Source organism: Taudactylus pleione, unplaced genomic scaffold (genome assembly GCF_031769625.1).
Source record: "Taudactylus pleione unplaced genomic scaffold, aTauple2 ptg000130l, whole genome shotgun sequence".
Classification (NCBI taxonomy): Eukaryota; Metazoa; Chordata; class Amphibia; order Anura; family Myobatrachidae; genus Taudactylus; species Taudactylus pleione.
The window spans coordinates 3,710,803-3,732,962 of record NW_028284532.1 but is presented as its reverse complement, the minus strand read 5'-3'; the positions used below and the strand labels follow the sequence as shown (position 1 = coordinate 3,732,962).

Here is a 22,160-nt window from a genome sequence, read left to right as displayed (position 1 = left end):
ATATTATCCAGTATGCCAGACAGGAGAGCTGAGCAGGGATATGTAGTAAGGGGAATAAGGCAAAAAAATAGCAAATTCTTGCCTGATTCTGCAAGGATCGTAATTGCAAACCTGCATGCAGGCAACTTTGCAAATGCAATCCTTGCAGATATGGTAATGCAGCAGGAGGCATCATGCCTCCTGTGCATTACATATCCGAGCTGCGTACCATTGGCCAGCTGCAGTGACCCATGGGGTCCCGCAGCCGGCCACCGCAGGTTAGAGAAAGTGGCCAGGAAATCTCTGTCAGCCAACAGAGATCCTGACTTCTTCCCTCCCCCGCAACGGTGGCAACACACCTCCGTTTTGGGAAACAGAGAGCATCGCCGCCCCCTCCCTGCCCACAAACGGCAACAGACTGTGAATCACTGACAGTCTGCTGCCAGTCTGCGAGCAAGTTAGCAGGACCCATTCTGCACACTCGCAGAATGGGTCCTGTGCCTGCACAGATTCCCAAACATCGGTGTGCACTGCTGAATCAGGCCCTATGTCCATAGATCCAATCTATAATATAATGGAAAAGGACTGCCCTAGTAAAGTTAGCCAAGTCTGGGACATCCAAACCACCCTGTGAAGCTTCGCAAGTGTAACCCGAGGCTTCCTACGATTCCAGAGGAATTTTGAAAATAGTTTCAGACAAAAATCTTAGTCTTTCTTAGAAAGACTCAGTGGCAACATTTGAACAAGATATGAAAAAAGCTTGGGAAAAATTATGTTTTTGACCATGACCTAATAATGACAACTGGAGCATATGCCAACTGTCTAATAAATGTTCAATTCTGGTTAACATGGGTGTGAAATTAGCCCTATATAAACCTGACAGGTGTGAGGTAATAGAAATACCAAGGTACTTCATAGACGTGCCCGCCCTGGAAAGCTGAGCCATCAAAAAGGGAGAAGGGTCAAAAAAACAGATGGGGGAGCCCAAAGGTAAAAATTCTGATTTGTGAAAATGTACTCTATATCCCACAAAGGACTCAAAACGGATTAAAACATTAATCACAGTGCTCAAGAACAAAAGCATATCATCAGCGACCAGTGTTAGCTTGGTTTCCCATGCCCTATCCCGTGAAGGATGTATTTCCTCTCAGAGCAACCGCCATGGGTTCAAGAGCTAGCGCAAACAAAAGTGGTGAAAGGGGGCATCCCTGTCTTGTGCTACATTCTACCTGAAATGGAGGGAATAAATAACCATTACATGCAAACTGGGTTAAAGGTGTGAAATAAAAGGCCTGTAATGTCTGGATTAAGTTCTCTGGGAAGCCAAACCGACCCAGTACCTTGTATAAGTGATCACATCTTACCATGTCAAAGGTCTTTTCGGCATCTAATGACAAGAGGACTGCATCAGCCCAATCCCCGTAGGACTTCAACCACTGATGTAATGTGCAGAGGTTAACTACTGAGTGTCTGCCCCACACAAATCCAGTTTGATCGACATGGACTATGGAGGGGGAGGATCAATTTAAGCCTATCAACCATAATCTTTGTCCAAATTTTATAATCTAAATTCAGAAGATTATTTGGTCGATAAAACCCTGAGATCTCCAGATCACGGCCAGGCTTGGGGAGTATTTTAAGAGTAGCAGAATTAAAATATAGAGGCAATGCTTTATTTTCGAGAATATCATTAAAAACATTAATTAGCGTTTCGCCAATACAAGGCAATAGAATTTTGTAATACTCGCCCATGAACCCGTCAGGGCCAGGGGCTTTGAAATTCTTGAAAGATTGTATAACACCTGAGACTTCAGCCAAAGAGCTGGGGGCTGTCAAAGCTGTCGTCTGATCTGTAGAGACCTGAGGGAGATTCAAGTAATTCAAAAGTTTTCTTTTAGGTCTAAATTAACATTATCAGCAGCATATAATTCAGTGTAGAAAGCACAAACTATATGCGTGATTTGCAGAGTAAACACGGGTACCTGTCTACGGTTTTAGGGATCTAACTTTTGAAGGTGAATGCGTTCCTCTTAATAATTAGAGAGCAAATGTCCCACCTTATTGCCGTGCAAGTAAAAATTCTAATTACACCATGGGCGGTATTCAATTAGAAGTGATACTTTTTGACTGATGACGTCATTTTCGCCGATTTCATTTATCCCCGTATTCAATTTCAGCATCTTTTCGCCGGTGCGAAAACACAATGCAATGTAATAGGTTTCGTCTATGAATACCCGGCGGAAAAAAGTGCAGAATTGGGGTTTTGGGGTGCAAACTTTCGGGAACCACCCTGAACCCTTTGGACACCCCCCTTGACGCTACCTGAGTCAAAAAACACACAAAGGGAATACTTATTTACCCCCAAAAAAGTTGCAAAATGCTATTCTTCACCACTTGCTGAAAGACACTAAATAGCGCCTATTGTGACCATTTAAACCCACAAATACCTTTAGCAGAGCTATTCTGGGGTGCCCATAGTGATCCCCCATGTCAGTGCATCTTTTGGGGGGTGTCAGGCTGATTTACCCACAACTGACAGAACTTTTCAGCGATTTCAGTTTTGCTGGGTCCCGTTTTCGCCGATTTGGAATTGAATACGGGGATAAGCGATGACGGCGAAAAGTCCGGCAACTGACTTTTCGCTTCTATTTGAATACGGCCCTAGAAAGCAAAATGGTCACCAATCTGAAAATGGACAGTATCAAACTCTAATTTGGAAAGGGTTAGGAAGCTGTTTGTATGCCTCATAAGCCTCCGTGACAGATTTCTGCGCTGTAACATAAGAAGCATTAATATCTGTAGAATGTTGCTTGACATACTGTAGGATAAAATAGCCCCAGGAATTACTGGCTTGGAAGCTTACCAAAATAGTTGAGGGTTCCTCCACGCATGGTCCATATAATCGTGTATATATGTCTGCCAGGTTGTTTCCACCATGTTTCTGAACTTAAAAAAATTTGTTAGATTAGTAGGGAACCGCCATTAACCACGATCAATGGTTTTGAACAATCAAGTAGAAACTATTGATGGTTTGGTTAAGTGCATTGCCCATGCATGCGCATACATTGGCGGTGATTCTCCATAGGGCTAAGCCATTGATATTTGACCACTGGTGGCTAAATAGTCAATGGCTAACCCTATACAGAACTCAGCAGCCTAGGCTAGCGGAGTGCAGAAGTTACTAGCAATCATACATTCTTAGTAAATAGTATAATAAAATATCAGAAATATTGTGGATACAAAACAATTTTTTTTTAAATTATTTATTTTAAATAGTCAGCCAAAAATACAGCCTAAATGTCACTATTTAGCATTATAAGTCGCGCAAGAAATAATTGCTTTCCAGACTATGATTGTGGTTCCAAAGCACAAAAAGAAATTATTCACCAAAAAGCAGATAGTTACATGCTGTGATCAAAAATCAAATTAGCACAAAAGGTTATACATAAACAAGGTACAGTCAGTACATTATGCAGGTGCTCTGGATCCAGATTTCCAGCATCAAAGGTGAAGCCTCCGTCAACAGAAAGAATATGATGACTTCCTACTGAATATAGAGCGCCTGAATATATACCATTACAGAGAGTAGGCAATACAATAGAAAAAGTTGGCATAATCCTATTGGTTCTTCTTCTTGCTTCTTCTGTCATAGGTCAGTTGGTTCAGCCCTCCAATGGCTCTTTGTGTGTGTTTTAACTAATCAGTAGACACTACATACAAAGTACATTCTAACACATAATTCTCTATAATTCATAACTTGCAGACACATGTTGCGATCTCTTTGCCGATGGAACCAGAGATCTGCAAATAAAATGTGGTTTAAAATAGCACCAAACACGATGTGGCTACTACATACTAAACCTTAGATATCAAATACATGCATTTTATAACATTATACAATAACGAATAAACCTTCTAATATTAGCCTTTATACTAAGGAACCTTTTAGGAAATTTGTGTATTTGTAAGTGTAAGAGAATATTGCGTAAAGTTGCTAATATGCGTGGTGCGTTTATGTGTAGAGTGCTTATGATAAACAGTGCAACTGTAGGTAATGTGCGGTGCATAATGTCTATGTGTGTGTGTATTATGCAATTCAGTGTATTTATGATGGATTAATATATATATATATTATCCTTTTCTAACATATTTTAAAACTACAGTGCAAGGTGTTACAAGCAGCGAGGTTCACTTTCAAGCAGGGTGGAGACTCCCAGCTGTCTGCCGTTTCCAATTCGTCTGAAAGCTAATTCAAAGGTTTTCCTCTGCCTATTTAGAATACACTTGTCAGCACTTCTTAAGCAAACCTCTGACCATTGTTTCTAACTCTTCATTCAGACAAATTCAATTGTGCATATCAGTGTCTGGGTTATATTTCAATTGCCACAGCCATACTTGTCTGTATGCGGGGCTTCTCAATTTATATGTAAAACACTCACAGTATCCTGGTGTATTTTTTTTTTATTACTTTTCTCAGACATGTATACAGAAGCTGTTTCTCATTACTAACTAAACCCTGCATGAATATTGTGTTTGTCAGTGTGAGAGTGTTGTATATTATTCACTATTTAGTGTTGTGCGAATGTGTGGATACGTGTGCACACTCGGTGCGTGCGCACGCAATGGTGTGTCGTGGATTGTACCAACATAAATCGGACAGCGGACGACCAAATCGTCCGATAACAGTTGAATTGCGGTCGCATGCAATTATTCGACTTCGACAACAGTGAGAAACATATAAAACAGTTGAACAATACCATGATGTTCCTGGGTAAATATACAGGCAAATATTAGAGAGAAGAGAAATATAGCTTCAAGGACACAAACGTGACCAAGTTTTTGGTTCAATTAAAAATATAATGTGGAAGGCTGTGCTGGGATCACGTGTTTGATCCCAGCATCAGCCGAGGTGCAGGGGCAGGCAGGGGGGATGTGTCCTCTGCGGGACACATCCGTTGCCGGCGCTGGGACAGTAATGTCCCTAGCGTCGGTGCAGATACCGTGGGCACCTGGTGAAGGGACCGCCTGGTCCCTTTCACCAGTGCCGGCGGTACTGTGGCGCCGGGAGAAGCTTGGCTCCGGGCGCAGGCTCAGCGGAGCTTGGCGCCCGGCAGCCAAGAAGCGGCAGGTAGCCGGCGCTGGGAGAGAGTACCTGCTCCCAGCGCCGGTCAGGCGTTGGGCGCGGCGGGCGTTTGGCTCTGGCCGTGAGCCAAACCTGGCTCGCGGGCCAGCAGCCAATCAGAGGCGGACGCGACGAGCCAATCGCGGCTCGCCGCGTCATAGCCCCGCCCACTCGTGCCATCTTGTATTAGACGGCGCCGAGCGTGAACAGTTCGGCGGCGGAGAGGGAGGAGAGAAGACCTCCCGAAGAGCGGAAGATCGGCGCGGCAACAGGGGCGGCGGCCGCGGAAGAGGCCAGAAGATGCCGCTGTCAAGAAAGAAGACAGGCGGCGCCGGCTGGAAGAAGAGAAGAAGAGGCGGCACCGCTGGCCAGGACGGGCCAGCGGCCGAAGAATGCGGCTGAGGACCGGAGAGGACTGCGGGGGAGGAAAGTAAAAGAGCGTCACGAAGTTCCCCCCGCAGCCTCTTCCAACGTAGCAGGTAGGCCCTCCGTGAGGCCCACCATATACCCCCCTCCCTAGACCGCCAGGATTGTCGGGCGCTAGGCCCGTGGAGCATTGTCGGGCACTAGGCCCGTGGGCAATTAGTCGGGCACAAGGCCCGGGGGCACAGTAGCGGGCATTAGGCCCCATAAATGGATTGGCCCGTAATAAGGTGTGAGTGGCCTGGGTACTAGGCCCAGGCCACTAAATGATCGAGTAGGCGGGCACCAGGCCCGTGGCCATAAATCAGGCGTAGGCCTGTACCCATACAGGAGGGCACTAGGCCCTATATCTGAGCCCCAATAAAAGTGGTCTGAACATTAGGCCCAGGCCACTACCAGAGCCCACCGTTAGGCAGGCCACTAGGCCTGAGCTGCAAAATAGAGCGGGACTCTGGGCAGTAGGCCCAAGTCCCTTGAGTACCCTGCAGTAGGCAGGCATAAGCCCTGAGCCCATTAGGTAGCCCCGCATAGATGATTAGAGGTGTGAGCAGTGGTGGAGAGCTGTACGGCTTCCACCCATGAGGTAGTGGTTTCCCCAGTCACCGAGAAGAGTAGCTGGCCAGCTCTAGGTAGGTAGCAGACATTTAAAGAGACAGTACCGTGTTTTGCTCTTGTATATTTAGTCTGTGTTTGGTGTTCCGTGCAGGGCAAAAGTTTAGTTGTTGTTATATCTGTCGCACTACACACACTGTAGGTTGAGGGTGATGCCGTTTTAGTATGTGTAGTTGCTTGACATAGGTTTAGGCCCTGCACGGCTGTGTTGTGTATCCTTACAGGGACCTGTAGGCGAGTGAGCGGACGAAGAGCAAGAGTGGACACGGTGAGGAATATCTGTGTGTACTGTCTCTCCCTGTTTGTCACTACCTATCTCCTTCCTTCTGGGCGGACGGTGAACCTTGCAACCCGGTGCAAGGACGGATCTTCACCTGGTGCGTGAGTACCGATAGGTGAAAATTCGGGATCTGAGGCCAAAAGTGCCAATGATGATCTTCACTTAAAACCTGAATTTATCCCCCGGTTCGGTAGGGCGCGTCGGTCGACGTGAGGAAGGACGGTACTCACCTCGTCTCCTTCCCCCTAGGTCATCGTGTCCGTGTTCTATTTGGAGGTTCCAGGACCGTCTGCTCAACACACGGCCTGAAGGTGAGAGGGTGCGACGCAAGGTAAGTAACAGACGTACACCTGCACGGCAGCAGACTTTGCACCGCACCCACCCCTCACAATAATAAACAACAAGGACATGACAAAATGAGTAAAAAGGAAGTTGTGTGTGGGGTATGAAGGAAGGAACAAAGAGGAGGGGGGACCACGAGAAAGTACAGTGTAAATATTCTCAGGCCAAGCAACTTGGGAAATGCCTGAGGTGGTGAAAGTGAGGTATATCAAGCGAGATGTTACTTGCTGCACATGAGTCTCCATAGGAGGCTAGTATTCAAGGGTGGAGGTGGCGGGGGTCCACGTTCCACAAACAGCCAGGGTGCCCAGACTTGGGTGTCTCTGGTCATGAAGGTAATAGGTTATCTCCTCCATGGTTGCGACATGCCAGATCTGGCATTTAAGAGTAGAAAGACAGAGGGAACTGTTTTTTTAATTCAGAGCTACAGTATGAGAAATTTAGCCAGCACCAAAATGTGCGCAGCTAGTTTCCTGGAAAATGTATCAAGATCTTGGGAACAGAGCTTCAAAAAGAGATTCAAAAGATTGTGTACTGAGGGGCTGATTCAGCATTGCACAATAGTAAAATGCAGGCTCCCGATTATCACGTGCAGAATGGGTCCTGCGTGATCGCACGCAGCCCCGGCTATGCCTCTATCTGATTGACAGGCATTTAAGGGGTGGTGTGGGGTCGACCAGCTTTCCCAGAAATGGGGGCATGACGGCCCCGTTTTCTGGGATCGACAAGGCCAGGGACTGCATACATGGACACAGTTTCCTTGCCTCGCAAGCTGGCCAGTCTGCATAAGCTGAGGCTTACTCAGCTGGCCGGTGCCATCCACCTTCGCGACCGATGTTAGTGATGGTTATATCAGCCTGTGACCTCGGTCGCAGTGCTGGGATTGCAAATGTAGCAGGGGATGTCAAACACCTTTTGCTGCATTTGCATATTTGCATGCAGATTTGCAATTCCATCCACTAATGAATCACCTCAAGAGTCCCAGAAGGGAACAATAATCCGGCAGGTCTACCACATATGAAACATAGTGCCCCCTGTGAACACAACCCCGCCAACAGTCAGGTGAAGAGGAAGGGAACATTTTGTTAAGTCTCACGGGAGTATAATACCAAAGTTAATCCATTTTTTTTTCTGTTGAAGCTCCTTTAAGGATAACAAGTGGCCCCTTCCGGAAAAGTCTACAGAGACCACACGAGTCCAGCTACAAAATCTCATGGTGGAAGACCCAGGGGAACGATAGGGGTTTGTACCAGATAGAGGTCGGGGGGATGTTGGGGAGATAAGTTTTAATTTAAAGGATTACAAGTCCCAAAGTGTAGTGTTAAATTTGATGGTAGAGGGCAGTTTAGAAATAGCTGGAGGATAGGCCCTACAGAGGAGTCTGGTCAGGGAGATTGATGTAGACTGATTCTATATTGAGCCAGGAGGTGGAGCCCAGGGTAGAGGGGGAATAAGAGGCAATCATTTGAGAAAAATGGGAGGTAAAGTGGTAGAGATTGATGTTAGGAAGACATCTACCTCCCTCCGGGCCCGATCTTTTAAAGACGGCTGAAATCTGTGGAGGTCTATGGTTCCAAATAAAGAGGGTAAATTATTTTTTTATACTGCTAAAGAAGGAGGTGGGGACAGCTACAGGAAGGGTCTGAAATAGGTAACGCCATTTGGGGATAATATTAATTTTGACGGCTATGATCCTGCCCAGCTACGAGATAATGAGGAGTTTCCAGGAAGTCAATTCCGTCTGCATCCTGGGGAAAAGAGGTGGAAAAGAAGGGAATCCGTATGACATAATGCTGGACCTAAGCCCGACAGATGAAATACCGACGCCGGAAGTCCGGCAGATGTAGATCCCGATGGCGCCTGGTGAGTATTCTAACCCTCCCCTCTCCCCCCCCCCTAACCCTAACTCTCCCTTAGGGATGCCTAACCCTAACTTTCCCCCCTAGTGCCTAACCCTAACCTCCCCCCAAGGGTGCCTAAACCTAACCCCCCCCCGCTCCCTAAACCTAAAACTCCCAGGGGTACCTAACCCTAATCTTCCCCCGGGGGTGCCTGGCCCTAACCCCCCTTCCCCAAGCCTAATCCTAACCCTCCTCTGGGGGGGTGTCTAACCCTGTCCCCCAGGGAGTCCCTAAACCTAACCCCCCCCTGCGGCTAACAGGGCCCACTGCCCAACGCACCTGCGTTCGGTATGCCGGGCGTCAGGATTTCGGCATGGTTCTAATGATAGGCGTCGGTATTTAGATGCCTATCATTAGTCCCATGCCGGGATTTCACAGTCGGAAAGCCGGCGGGCAGCATTTCAACCACCGGCTTCCTGACTTAATACTGAAAAGAAGATTGTAGCAGGAGGTGAGGTATATCCCCAAATATTTACTCTTTCTGGGTTGTCACTTAAATTAAATTTAGCCTTGATGGCTCAGGACCTGATTCAGACCTGCCTGCTAGGATGCGATCACTCGTTGCTGGCTGATATTTGCGTTCTGCGCATGCGTATGCATCACATTGCGCGTGCGCGAATCACTGCGACAGATCAGGAAGTACTCGCTCGCTCAGCATAGACAGCCCAGCAGAGTGAGAGGCAGGAGAGACCGTTTGTGGATGGTAACAAGGGCAGGCCGCTAGAAACGGGGGAGTGAAAGTACGAACGCAGGCGTGCCTTTGTGTTTCAACGCCGTTTCATATGCGTGCATAATTAACAGGGAGCATCATTGTACATGTCATCTAGTTGTTTTTCACACTGAAGTGCTTGCAGTGCTTGCGGCCAGGTATAGTCAACCTCAAGCACTGCGATCGCATCCGATGGCGCCCGATGTACCAATGTTTTCATGGACTTCCTGGAGGTGACGTGCGCAAGTGGGAGTCTTATGAATGGCTGGTGGGCGTCTGCATGCACAAAGTGATCATTCGCCAAGACATAGTGGACGTGCTAATGCCTTGCCGAGCAATCGCCTGCCTTGCTGGGCGTGCGCTGGATTTTACATACGCTGGGAGCAAGCGATCGCATTTAGCAAACGGGTTTGAATCAGGCCCTCAGTGTGCGGAGGGGAAACATGGAGTAGCATAGCCTCGGATTTCATATAGTTAATCTTATAACCAGGAATAGCATTATAGGACTGGAGGACGGCGAAAAGGATGGGGAGGGAGATCATTGGCTGGGTCAACGAGAGCAAAATGTCAACCGCAAAAAGTGAAATTTTGGAAATGATGCTACCCACCTCCACTTCTTTAACTTCTGGATGGGATCTAATCTGAAAAGCGAGTGGTTCGATCACAAGGGCAAATATTAGGGAGAATAAGGGGCAACCCTGTCTTGTGCCATTACTAATGAGAATTGGGCCAGAAAGCATACCACTGAGCAGGACCTTAGCAGAGGGGGCAATGTACAATGCCAGGACACTAGTGAGGAAGTCGCCAGCAAGCTAAAGGCTTCAATGGTCGTCTTTCATAAAACCTCAGTAGATCCTATCAAATGCTTTTTCAGCATCTAGAGAGAGCAGAATAGCAGGGGATCCCCAGGAGTTAGTAATAGGGATAAGGCAAACAGCATGTCTAGTGTTATCTCTCGCCTGGCATCCCGGAATAAAGCCTACTTGGTCATAATGGAGCAGGGAAGGGAGAAATGTATTTAACCGATTTGCCAGGATTTTAGCATATATCTTTAAATCTGAGTTAAGGAGGTCCAGAACAATTTTATATGTAGACATAAGGTTTTACAGCTTAGATGGCATGCTTGGAGCAAATTCAGCTATCTTCTAGAAGAGGTACATTGAGAAATTGCTTAAACGGCAGGATCATCAGATATACAGCAGAAAAATATGCACTGACTGCAAACAACAACACAGAAGCGGAAACAAGGTACATGTTGTACACCTGTCACTTTCTCTGCCCCACCTGGTCTCACCCATGTGGTCAGATCTCTCCTCCACCCATTCTGATCCCACAGACACAACATGAACTTTCGGGGGAGGGGTATTTGGCACTGCAGCATAAGATCTGCATCCTCCATAGCATAAATGATGGTATGAGTCAAATGGTGTCCATACAATTTACAAGTGATCAGGCAGAATCATTACAACATTGTCAGTGTCAGGCAGGTCTCAAGTATTTATTATAGGCTAGCAATTATTATACTTTATTACAAGGTACATGCGAAATGTCAAAGGGACAATGTTGACACGATTGTAATGTTGTTTAAAGCATTTTAACTGTATCGACATTATGATATGTCGATATTCTAACATGTTGACATTTCATCACTGTCTACGCGATGAATGTCTACATGGTCAACGTCTACATTAAGACCATGTTGACATGTTGACTTTTTATGAACGCGCTGTAGGTGCCGTATAAGGGAGGATGTTCCTAGGTGGTTAACGTCCCTACCCCTACTTATTTCACCTTTACATATGGTACATATGGCAAGACAGTTGTTGTCCGGATTTGGATAGAAATATTGCCAGACCAAAGAGGTGGAATGTTTGGTCTTCTGCCCAGGCATGACCGTGATGGGCTTTTTCATCCCACGGACAACAACTGTCTCCCCCGGAGCCTGATTTAAACAAACCACATCACCATCAGAATCCTCCTTGCCAACTTCCTCCTCAGTGCCAGCTACACCAGTATCCTCATCCTGTTGTACTTCAACAGTGACATCTTCAATTTGCATATCAGCAAGCGGACTGTGGGTGCTCCTTTCAGCACTTGCAGGGGGCGTGCAAATGGTGGAAAGAGCCACCTCTTCCCATCCAGTGCTGGGAAGGTCAGGCATTGCAACCGCCACCACACTTGGACTCTCCTTGGGGACTTGTGATATCTTCTTAGAATGCACAGTTCTTTGCTGTGCTTTTGCCAGCTTAACTCGTTTGATTTTTTTAGTGGGAGGAGGGCTTCCATCGTCATGTGAAGCTGAACCACTAGTCATGAACATAGGGAAAGACCTTAGCCGTTCCTTGCCACTCCGTGTCGTAAATGGCATATTGGCAAGTTTACGTTTCTCTTCAGATGATTTAAATGTTTTTTTCAAGGTCGTTTTCCTGAACTTTGTCATTTGGGATTGTATGTGGCCTCTACTATGACATTAGGCATCGGCCTTGGCAGACGACGTTGATGGCATGTTATCGTCTATGTCATGACTAGTGGCAGCAGCTTCAGCACTAGGAGGAAGTGGTTCTTGATCTTTCCCTATTTTATTTTTATCGGAGAAAGTTTGGTCCTCCATTTATGTTATATTGATATATACGTGCGGCTAAGGCGCACACAAACACAGAAAATATTTTTTTATTTTTGTTGGAGACTAGTGCACTTTGTGGGTTACACCACCCTTTAAGAAATGAGCCAGCCGGCCCTTTACTTATGGGACACAGGCGCACGCTTGGCGCTGCTCCTTTGTTGATGCACGTGCAGCTACCGCCCACACAATTCAAAAACACAGAAAATATTTTTTTATTTTGTTTGGAGTGCCCTTTGGGGGTCACAGCACCCTTTAACGGACAAGCCAGCTGGCCTTTTACTTATGGGACACAGGCGCACGCTTGGCGCTGCTCTTTCATTGATGCACGTGCAGCCACAGTGCACACAATTCACAAACACAGAAAAACATTTTTTTTTTGTTTGGAGTGCCCTTTGGGGGTTACAGCACCCTTTAGCGGTCAATCCAGCTGGCCCTTTATTTATGGGACACAGGCGCACGCTTGGCACTACTTTGTTGATGCACGTGCGGCTACTGCGCACACAATTCACAAACACAAAAAATATATTTTTTTATTTTGTTTGGAGTGCCCTTTGGGGGTTACAGCACCCTTTAGCAGTCAATCCAGCCGGCCCTTTATTTATGGGACACAGGCGCACGCTTGGCACTACTTTGTTGATGCACGTGCGGCTACTGCGCACACAATTCACAAACACAAAAAAATATATTTTTTTATTTTGTTTGGAGTGCCCTTTGGGGGTTACAGCACCCTTTAGTGGTCAATCCAGCCGGCCCTTTATTTATGGGACACAGGCACACGCTTGGCACTACTTTGTTGATGCACGTGCGGCTACTGCGCACACAATTCACAAACACAGAAAATATTTTATTTTTTTTGCACTTGGGGGAGCACCCCTGATGGACAGAGCACCCCCTGGACAACACTACAGCACCCCTTTAGGACTGGGACTCTGCACAGGACTTTGGAGTGGCCCCTATGGACAACTGACTGCACAACACAGTCCAGCCAGCCCCTATGGACTTTGAAGGAGTGGACACAGCTCCTATGGACAACAGCAGCACAGCACAACACAGCCAGCCCCTATGGACTTTGGAGGAGTGGACACAGCCCCTATGGACAACAGCAGCACAGCACAACACAGCCAGCCCCTATGGACTTTGGAGGAGTGGACACAGCCCCTATGGACAACAGCAGCACAGCACAACACAGCCAGCCCCTATGGACTTTGGAGGAGTGGACACTGCCCTTATGGACAACAGCAGCACAGCGCAGCACAGCACAGCACAACACTACACTGCACTACACTACACTACACAGCCCAGCCAGCCCTAACTCCCACCCTCCCTCTTCACTGTCCACAGCCAAGTGAGAAAATGGCGCCGACGCCGACTTATATAGGATCCAAAACCCGTGAGACCCGGAAGGCGGGATGATGACGTTTTGCCTCGATTTCAGATCCGAGTCAGGCGGGAAAAATCGAGCTTGACTCGGATCGGCCTCGGATCGGGGGAGCTCGGGGGGGTTCGGATTTCAGAAATCCGAACCCGCTCACCCCTAGTCGACACAAATGTTGACATTATGACTGTCGACATATCATACACAACTCAACTCAGAATATGGTATAACTCTGGCCACATACCCACTACATGCCCACAAGGTGGTTCTTTTATGTGGGCACACCCAGTTGACAGCCAGTAATTCCCATTTCATGGTTCGTCTGAATTAGATTTGCTCAGAGATACGAAAGTAGGCCTGTGATCCCTGCGCAGTGCTAATAATCGCTAGATGCCGCCACATTCAGTCTTGTGTGTGACAAGAATCAGGCCTCTTTTTAGCATACAAATGTCTATAAAGTATATACTTTTCATACAAAATTTTATAAATCTTATTAAACTATGGAGATGAGCTTTTTGTTTGTAAAACATGAACTGGCTACCGAAAAATATCACTATATACCGCATCACATTGTTGGGGTATATAGTGATGTTTTGTAGCCATTGTGGCAGTATCACCAGAGATGGTGCTGGTGAGCAGCAGATTCTGTGTGTGGCAGGAGAGATCCGCCCACACAGAGTACAAAAGCATTGTGGGAAGATGTGTAATGGCTGCCATATGACCAGAGCCCAGGTGAGGCTGCTGGTGGACACAGTCAGACAGTCCAGGTGGGGCTGCAATGTGAGTGAAGCAGACCAGGTGGTCAGGATCATACCTGCAAGGTGGCAGAGAGATCCCTATACCTCTGATACTGTCTTTGTGAGTGGCGGCAGCCGACAAGCTAAGGAAGCTGTGAGAGACTTTCATGCAGATTAGCTGCTTCTATAGAGAGGGTTCAAGAAGTGAGCTAGTGCCCTAAGAGAGGGCTAGGCATTTATTATTTTCTATTTCTGTTTACTGGTTTCCATGCTGGCAATAAAGCACCATTTTCATTTATTTTTACTGGAATGCAATGTGTGGACTCTAATTCTGCACCTAATCACAGCACCACTGACCCTAATCTAATGAGCTAATTACCCCACAACATCACAATATGGTGGACAATGCGGGCATAAAGATTCTACGCAGAAGATTCTACGCAAGAATACAAATGGAAATATGGATGCTTATTGCACTGCATAATTGGACTCTCCTAGAAAGCCAAAAGGAGACTCACTGCACCTGCATGGTGGAATGCTCATCAAGGTGGTGAGTGAAGATAAGTTTGTTGTGAAGTTTTGTTTAAACAAAAAAATAGTCTGCAAGTGTGCACTATTGCTGCAGTGTTCATCTTTTCCTTGGAAAGGAAAAGAAATAAGTGTTACACAAGTTGCTGGAGAATTGTTTTGCTTATGGGAGATGCAAAGTTTGCCAGAAGCAGTATTCAAATGTTTTGCAAAAGTGAAAAGTTGCAAGTATATTTTCTGATAAGGAGAAAAAGTTAAAGTCTGTTGAAGTATTTAATGGAAAAGTTGTATGCATGCCTGCAAATCATGGTTTAAAGATGTGCTAATTTATTGAAATGACCAGTTATGCAGTATATACTGTGTCTATGAAGATAAATGTGTGTAACCTCTAATGTTGAAAACCTGCAAGTTAAAAACTATGTTCCCCATGAAGGTGTCATCCAATGATTTTTAGGCAAGTCATCTTCTGCTTCACTCTTACCCCTTTGAGACAACATGGATGACATGGTGAAGGCCTTGTGCTGGCTACAGCAGCTCAGCAAGAAGCCAACAAGCAGCAGTGGGCAAAGCTCAAGGCGCAAAAAGAAAGTGGTCAGTGTTTGGTGCAAGGTCCGTCCAGAGAGGACTATATCAGCCTGGAAGAATTTAACAGTATGCGTAAAGTTTTGAATGAAAGTAATGCGTATTATGCTGGGAAGATTGATGACTTAATGGAACAATTGGCTGATGAGAGAAATGTTCATGAACAAGCTGAAAAGAAATTATGGAGTGAATTGTCCTCTTTGAAAATGGCATTTGAGCAGGAAGAAATAAAAAAATGTGAAGTTCTTAAAGAGACAGATCTCAAATTGGCAGCTATGTCTGAACACCTTGAGGAAGCTAAACTTTTCCAATGTATTACAAAGTATGAGAATGATGTGCTCCTAGCAAATAATGACTTATTAGAGCAAGATGTTGTTGAGTTGTAGCAAAAGTGTGTGGTACTTCAGCAGGAAGCGGAGGAATTGAAAGAAGGTGTTCAGAGACATCGGAGTGATGCAGAGTGCACACAACTGAAAGTGGCGGATCTGGCTCTGGTGTTAAAGGAAAAAGACTCTTTAATTGTGTTCACACAAGTAAAACTTAAAGACTGAATTGGAGAAAAATTATCTGGCGGAAAAGTTTTGTGAAGTAAACGAGAAGTATCTCTAGATGCTGCAGACTCGCGCTCAGTGGGAAACTGACCGTGAAAGAGAAGAGATGGAGATGGTCCATCTTAAAGGTAGCTGTAAGGGGCAAGTACAAACTTTCCACTCCAATATAGATGCAGCTAGAGCAATTTCAGAATGTCTGACAGAAAGAAATGTATTCCTGGAGGAAAGTCTGCATAAAGCCGCCAAGCAAAGTGAATCTTTGGAGAGAGAGCTTAACCTTGCCCATGGCAGAGCTTGGAAGTTGCAAGAACAGAGTGAGAACCTTGAGAAGTATCTGCTCAGTACACAGAACCAGTTGCAAAGATTCCAAGTGGAGAGTAGTACCAAAGAACTGGAGTTGCAAAGTGAATTAAATGTGGCAGAGTCTGAAATAATTGTACAAGAGTTGAGACTTGCTGAACATGAAGTTGTGGAACACAATCTACTGCAATCTGAGAGCAAGTTGGAAAGTGCCATGGTGAAAATTGCCCAGCTGGAAGAGCAGCTGTCTATGGCTCAGAAAAAGTTCCACATGGTAGTGGGAAAATCAGAAGAGGAAAATAAGTTAAATAACATTCTGAAGTTGGATTCTGGACCCAAAATGGTGTCCGATGTCTTCAATGAACCCAGTGTGGCAAAAGAACATAAACACAAGCAGCAATTGTTACAGGTTGATCCTAAAAAGGCTGGCACGCAGCACACCTCCTTGAAGAAGGCACCTGTGCCGAAACGCGTTGGTGAGCCCCATACACCTACCCATCTTGAACCCACCTGCATCTACATCCGCCCCAATCCAGGCACTTGAATGGCAGCAGCGGTGGTTAACCGGACGCTGGTCCCCACTCACACCAGCCCCATCCTCTGCCAAATGACAGCGCTGCACGCGCTCATCACACCACCGTACGCAGCACAGGTTTCACCTGCACTGCATCCACGGACATGAGCCACTGAAACAGTGAACGTCCCCCACTGCGGCATCATACTGGACTTTGAGAAGAACTGATCCCACACCAACGGACCTGGGCACCTACCGGTAGGTCAGCACCCATTCTCCTCACCAGTGCGGGACGCCGCAAAGTGGGAGCACCCCTGATCACCTCCAACAGGGCATCCCAGTTCAGAAGTCTGTTGACCATAGGTCCCGCAGGGAAGCATGCAGTAGTCAGGACCGCATGTCAAAGAGCCCCCTGAAAGGGTTGACCCTACTCCCCACACTGTGGATATGCCCTGTCACCCCAAATCACCAACAACTGGGCAGTGTGTGCTGCCACGAACCATCTAAGAGACATTTATCCTCCAGGAGCACTGTGCCTCCTACTGAGCAACTACCACCCCCTATGTGCACACACAGATACAAATAAACTTATTTGTTTCTTCCACCACCCATCCAGCCTCCAGTATTTCTGTTCTACAACAACACATCCACCACATACAGCCAACCATACATCCATCTGTTCCCCCCAACCTCCCCCCGTTTTTGCCCCTCCTCCATCTCCCCACCAATACACACACAACCAAGGAATGCACGTACCCTCCAATCTTACCATATCTATCCAATAGTAGGATCAGGTACCCATACTGTACGGTGCAGCACCATCCACACCTGGATCCCCCCTCTCTCTCTCTCCCTCCCTTTTTTTGTCATCACACCATCCCCCCGCCATCATCCAACCCCCTATATCCCACAACACCACCACCACCCCAAAGCGCATCCCAAACCCAGTATTACCGACCATGGTGAAAATTGCCCAGCTGGAAGAGCAGCTGTCTAGGGCTCAGAAAAAGTTCCACATGGTAGTGGGAAAATCAGAAGAGGAAAATAAGTTAAATAACATTCTGAAGTTGGATTCTAGACCCAAAATGGTGTCCGATGTCTTCACTGAACCCAGTGTGGCAGAAGAACATAAACACAAGCAGCAATTGTTACAGGTTGATCATAAAAAGGCTGGCACGCAGAGTGATATGCTACCGGTGCAGAATGTCTTGTGTGATAAGCAGCGGACAAACAGTGAATTGCGGGAACTAAGTAAGATGTTCCGAGTTATGTCTGTCAGCAGCAATTTGACCATAGAGATGTCCTCATTAACGATACCAGTGTACAAGAAGGGACAGAAGTATCGGAGTTCGGAAATTCCCTAAAGGTCCGTCTTGGAAAAATCAATGAGATTCCTTGCAGTGACTTTCAGCTTACAGTTATAGCTGAGGGTATGAAGTCCTCCAAAGGGGCACAGGTCCAGATTGCAAAACTGTGTCCAAAGTTGATAATAAAGAATTGATGTATACAGATGGTGATCACATGACCTGTGAAGTTAAGGTACAGGATGTACAAAATTCTACAAAGATAGTGATGGCTTCAAAGGATGAGACTCTCTTGTTGCCGGGTGTTCAGAGTGATGAGAATGTGTCTCAATCACACAGTTTTGCAGGGCAAAGCAGAACCATGGAGAAAGTTAATTCTGAGAGTCTTGTGAAGAATAATACTCATGTATGTGAAACAATGCCTTCATGCAAGCAGGATGAAATTTGCAATGCTGATGGATTTGTCTATGAGGAAGTGGTCTCACATGATAAAGCTTGAAGCAAGTAGTCCAGCTAGACAGTATTTGAATATGAAGACCTCTGTGGAGAGTGAACTTCAACCTGTGCTGGTGGAACATGTTGAAATTGTTTTCAAGGCTCAAAAAGTGGGAGCACAAGAAAGTCCAAGAGAACTACGCCTTAATGAAATGGCAGATAGCCATCAAAGCCGTGAGATAAATTCTGTGGATCAATGGAGTAAATACTCAAGTATCTTATGTGGACATGGGAGTCTGGAATCTGAGGGTGGCAGTGCCAGTACATGGTTGGTTGACATAAAGCCAAGGTTCAAAAGTTGTGATGAGGATGATGACTCTCAGGATACTGGGCCTGATTCAGAGCCGCTCGTAAGCGGCCGCTCATTCGCTCCGAGCGATGTTCGCACATCTGCGCATGCCTATGGGTTTTAGTATGCATGCGCGAACCAGGCAGTGCGGTCGAAAATTGTCTGCTTGCAAAATAGCGAATGCCTGCTAATTTGAGTGACAGGATGAGGCGTTTGTGGGTGGTAACAGGGGAAGGTGCTTGAAAACGGGGAGTGGAGATCCGAACGCAGGCATGCCAAACGGTCAAAACGGGCGTTTAATGGGAGTGCATAATTAACAAAGCAGCGTCATTGACCACGTCACTTGGTTGTCTTTTAGCCTGAACTGCTCGCATGATTGCGGTAGGAAAATCCAACCACAAGCACTGTGAGCAGTTCATACACCTTTCGATGTACTCGAGTAATCAAATAAATAGCGGAGATGACGTAGGATGCGAGCGGCCAGGGGGCATTTTTTCCTAAATAGTGAGCGCATGTTTTGTTCGCTCGTTCAGACATAGAGGCGTCAACAGACCGCAAAAAGCGAGCGCTTAATTTAAATAGCCAGCCCCTTTTTATGAACGAGCGTCCGCAAATAGCGTCTGGCTCTGAATCAGGTCCACTGTTAGCTCCTCTTATTTCAAGGGGCCATCAGTGAAGTATGCCAGTAGCCAATACAGGGCTTCAAGGCTGCGGGTTAAAGATGGGTCAAATAGAAGTTGTCCAAAAGATGTACCTTTAATAGGTTTCAGTGGCAAGAGTAAAGATGAAGTGTGTCGATTTGGAAAAAGTTACTTCAAGTTCTTAATGCCTGTTGCGGTACCCAAGGGTGAGCCTCAAGTACTGCATAAAGAAAGCAAGTACCATCATTGATATCATAAAGTGAGGAAAAAAGTAAGGAGAAAAATTACATCCGGAACATGGAGGATGCGACCCCCAGAAATTACCAGAGTCTGGATGATCTTGGATCCGGTGGATGGTTCTGAGAATAGTGAAGAGGGACTTCGCAATGTGAATGCCTCGTCCCATGTAACTGAACCCAGGGGTTTCAAGCTGGGGAGGGGGATATGTGGCAGTATCACCAGAGATGGTGCTGGTGAGCAGCAGATTCTGTGTGTGGCAGGAGAGATCCACCCACACAGACTACAAAAGCATTGTGGGAGGATGTGTAATGGCTGCCATATGACCAGAGCCCAGGTGAGGCTGCTGGTGGACATAGTCAGACAGTCCAGGTGGGGCTGCAGTGTGAGTGAAGCAGACCAGGTGGTCAGGATCATACCTGCAAAGAGGCAGGGAGATCCCTATACCTCTGATACTGTCCTTGTGAGTGGCGGCAGCCGCCAAGCTAAGGAAGCTATACCAGGCCAGGAGGCAAGTGTCCAGTCCTGCCTGTGGCAGGAAGGACCACCAATCTCAGAGACTGTGAGAGACTTTCATGCAGATTAGCTGCTTCTATAGAGAGGGTTCAAGAAGTGAGCTAGTGCCCTAAGAGAGGGATAGGTGTTTATTATTTTCTATTTCTGCTTACTGGTTTCCATGCTGGCAGTAAAGCACCATTTTAATTTATTTTTACTGGAACGCAATGTGTGGACTCTATTTCTGCACCTAATCACAGCACCACTGACCCTAATCTAATGAGCTAATTACCCCACAACATCACACCATGTAAACTTACCTGCCTGGCAACGTCCTCCAGTAAAGGCCCCTCTGCGATCCCAGGAAGGAGCATGAAGACATATTGGGGGTCAAATATGTCTTCTTCCCACTGTGCATGCACCATGGTAACCCGATTCCTGAATAAAACGAAGCAGTGAAAAGCCCTATTTTCAGTTATACAGCGCTTTTCACTAATTCATGACTAGTATCATAGAGAAAATGGAGAAAGAATGATTGGTATATATAGATATACTTTTATTCTAAATCTGTAACATACTTGCCAACTATCTGGCTGCCCCTTCCGGGAGGGAGCAGCCAGATCGGCTTGACTGGGGGGGGCAGGGCGGGGGGCGGAGCCACGCGATCGCGTCATTTTGACCCTGCCTCCGCTGCACACTGCCGATATTACAGGCAGTGTGAAGCAGGGGGCGGGGCCGAAATGACGCGATTCGGCGTGAATTGCGTCACAGGCCCCCCGCTGCCGGGGATTTTCTTGTAATTGCGGTGGGGGACAGGAGGGGATGGCAGCTGCCAGGAGACTTGCCTGCCTTCCCAGGAGGTCGGGAGCGGCACCCGATTTTCGGGAGTATCCTGACCAAATCGGGAGGGTAAGCAAGTATGATCTGTATTGACTTCTGATATACTGTAGGTGCAATTTCCCCTTAATTCTTGTCTAGTGGATTTTTCACCAGTACTAAGTAATAAGACAATGAACCAGGAATGTTGTCCACAAATAGGGCAACAATTTTATTTATATGTACATATGTAACCAACTAGGCATATACTGTGTTTCTTTAGTGTCATTGCTTACGTAACACTTTACAAAAGCAAATACAAGGAAATATGGGGCCTGATTCAGCAAAGGAAGCTAATGTGAAAATATGCTAATAGTTGAAAAGCTCACCCAGGCATAGGGTCACCCATTGCTGCCTTCTCAACTGCGTCCAACGTCGCATACCTGCGTAAACATCGGTAACATCGACGCAGAACTGGCAGCCATTCTGTCATTGCGACAGGTCTCACCTGTCTCAAATACTGCAGCTCTCCTCACACGCAGAGAGGTCTCATGCTGCAAAAGCAATCACAATGGCTAATTTATGCACACCCACGGAGTGGCAATTAGACGGTCAGACACACCTGTCCTCAACTAACCACCCCCCATTACCTCCCTCAAATTCTGACCACATGACATTCACTTTGCGAATGATTCCTATGTGCATAAGTAATCATAAAGCGATCGCGTTGCGTGCGCAGTGTGACTTACACACATGTGCAATGGCATATAATCGCCCGACCTGCTTGAATCGCAGATTTTCTTCAGGTGTTGAATCAGGTCCATAGCACAATAAAATATATGTAAATCAGAAGCAGACAATAGAGGAAATCCAGATACCTTATATTATAATTATATAACAGCAAAACCTATATGTCCTTCATATATAGAAGCATATAGCTGTAAGTGTAGTGACTTACCATGCCCTGCAATATGTATTGTATCAGCAGGGCACAGATCCAGATCTTTAGTGAAGAACAACTCACTTCCTGGAAGTTTGTTCATGTTTTGTACAATGAGTAACCATAGAGCAACTAATGACAAACACAGAGGAGGTCAAGACACGAGACAGATTGTGATGCGTGTTCCTGTCAAGACATCATCTCCATATAAACTCAGTCTAAAACATGTTGCATAATAATATACACTCATTGTGCAGTTGCTGCTGCAAGTCTTCAGACAAAACAAAACTTGCTGCAGTACTTACTCCATAGTACTGGCTACTATATTATAATGTACTAAGCACCTCATTCAAAGTTGGGCTCAA

General features: G+C 46.4%; 1 long non-coding RNA gene across 1 annotated transcript; it reads right to left on the bottom strand.

Moving 5' to 3' along the window:
• Positions 1 to 3,291: 3,291 nt before the first annotated feature.
• LOC148523512 (uncharacterized) lies at positions 3,292 to 21,382 on the bottom strand. Its single transcript, XR_015878453.1, has 3 exons — positions 21,245 to 21,382; positions 20,360 to 20,477; positions 3,292 to 3,780 (listed from the first exon to the last, which is right to left on the bottom strand). It is a non-coding gene; the product is annotated as an uncharacterized LOC148523512 (long non-coding RNA).
• Between the last annotated feature and the right edge of the window lie 778 nt (positions 21,383 to 22,160).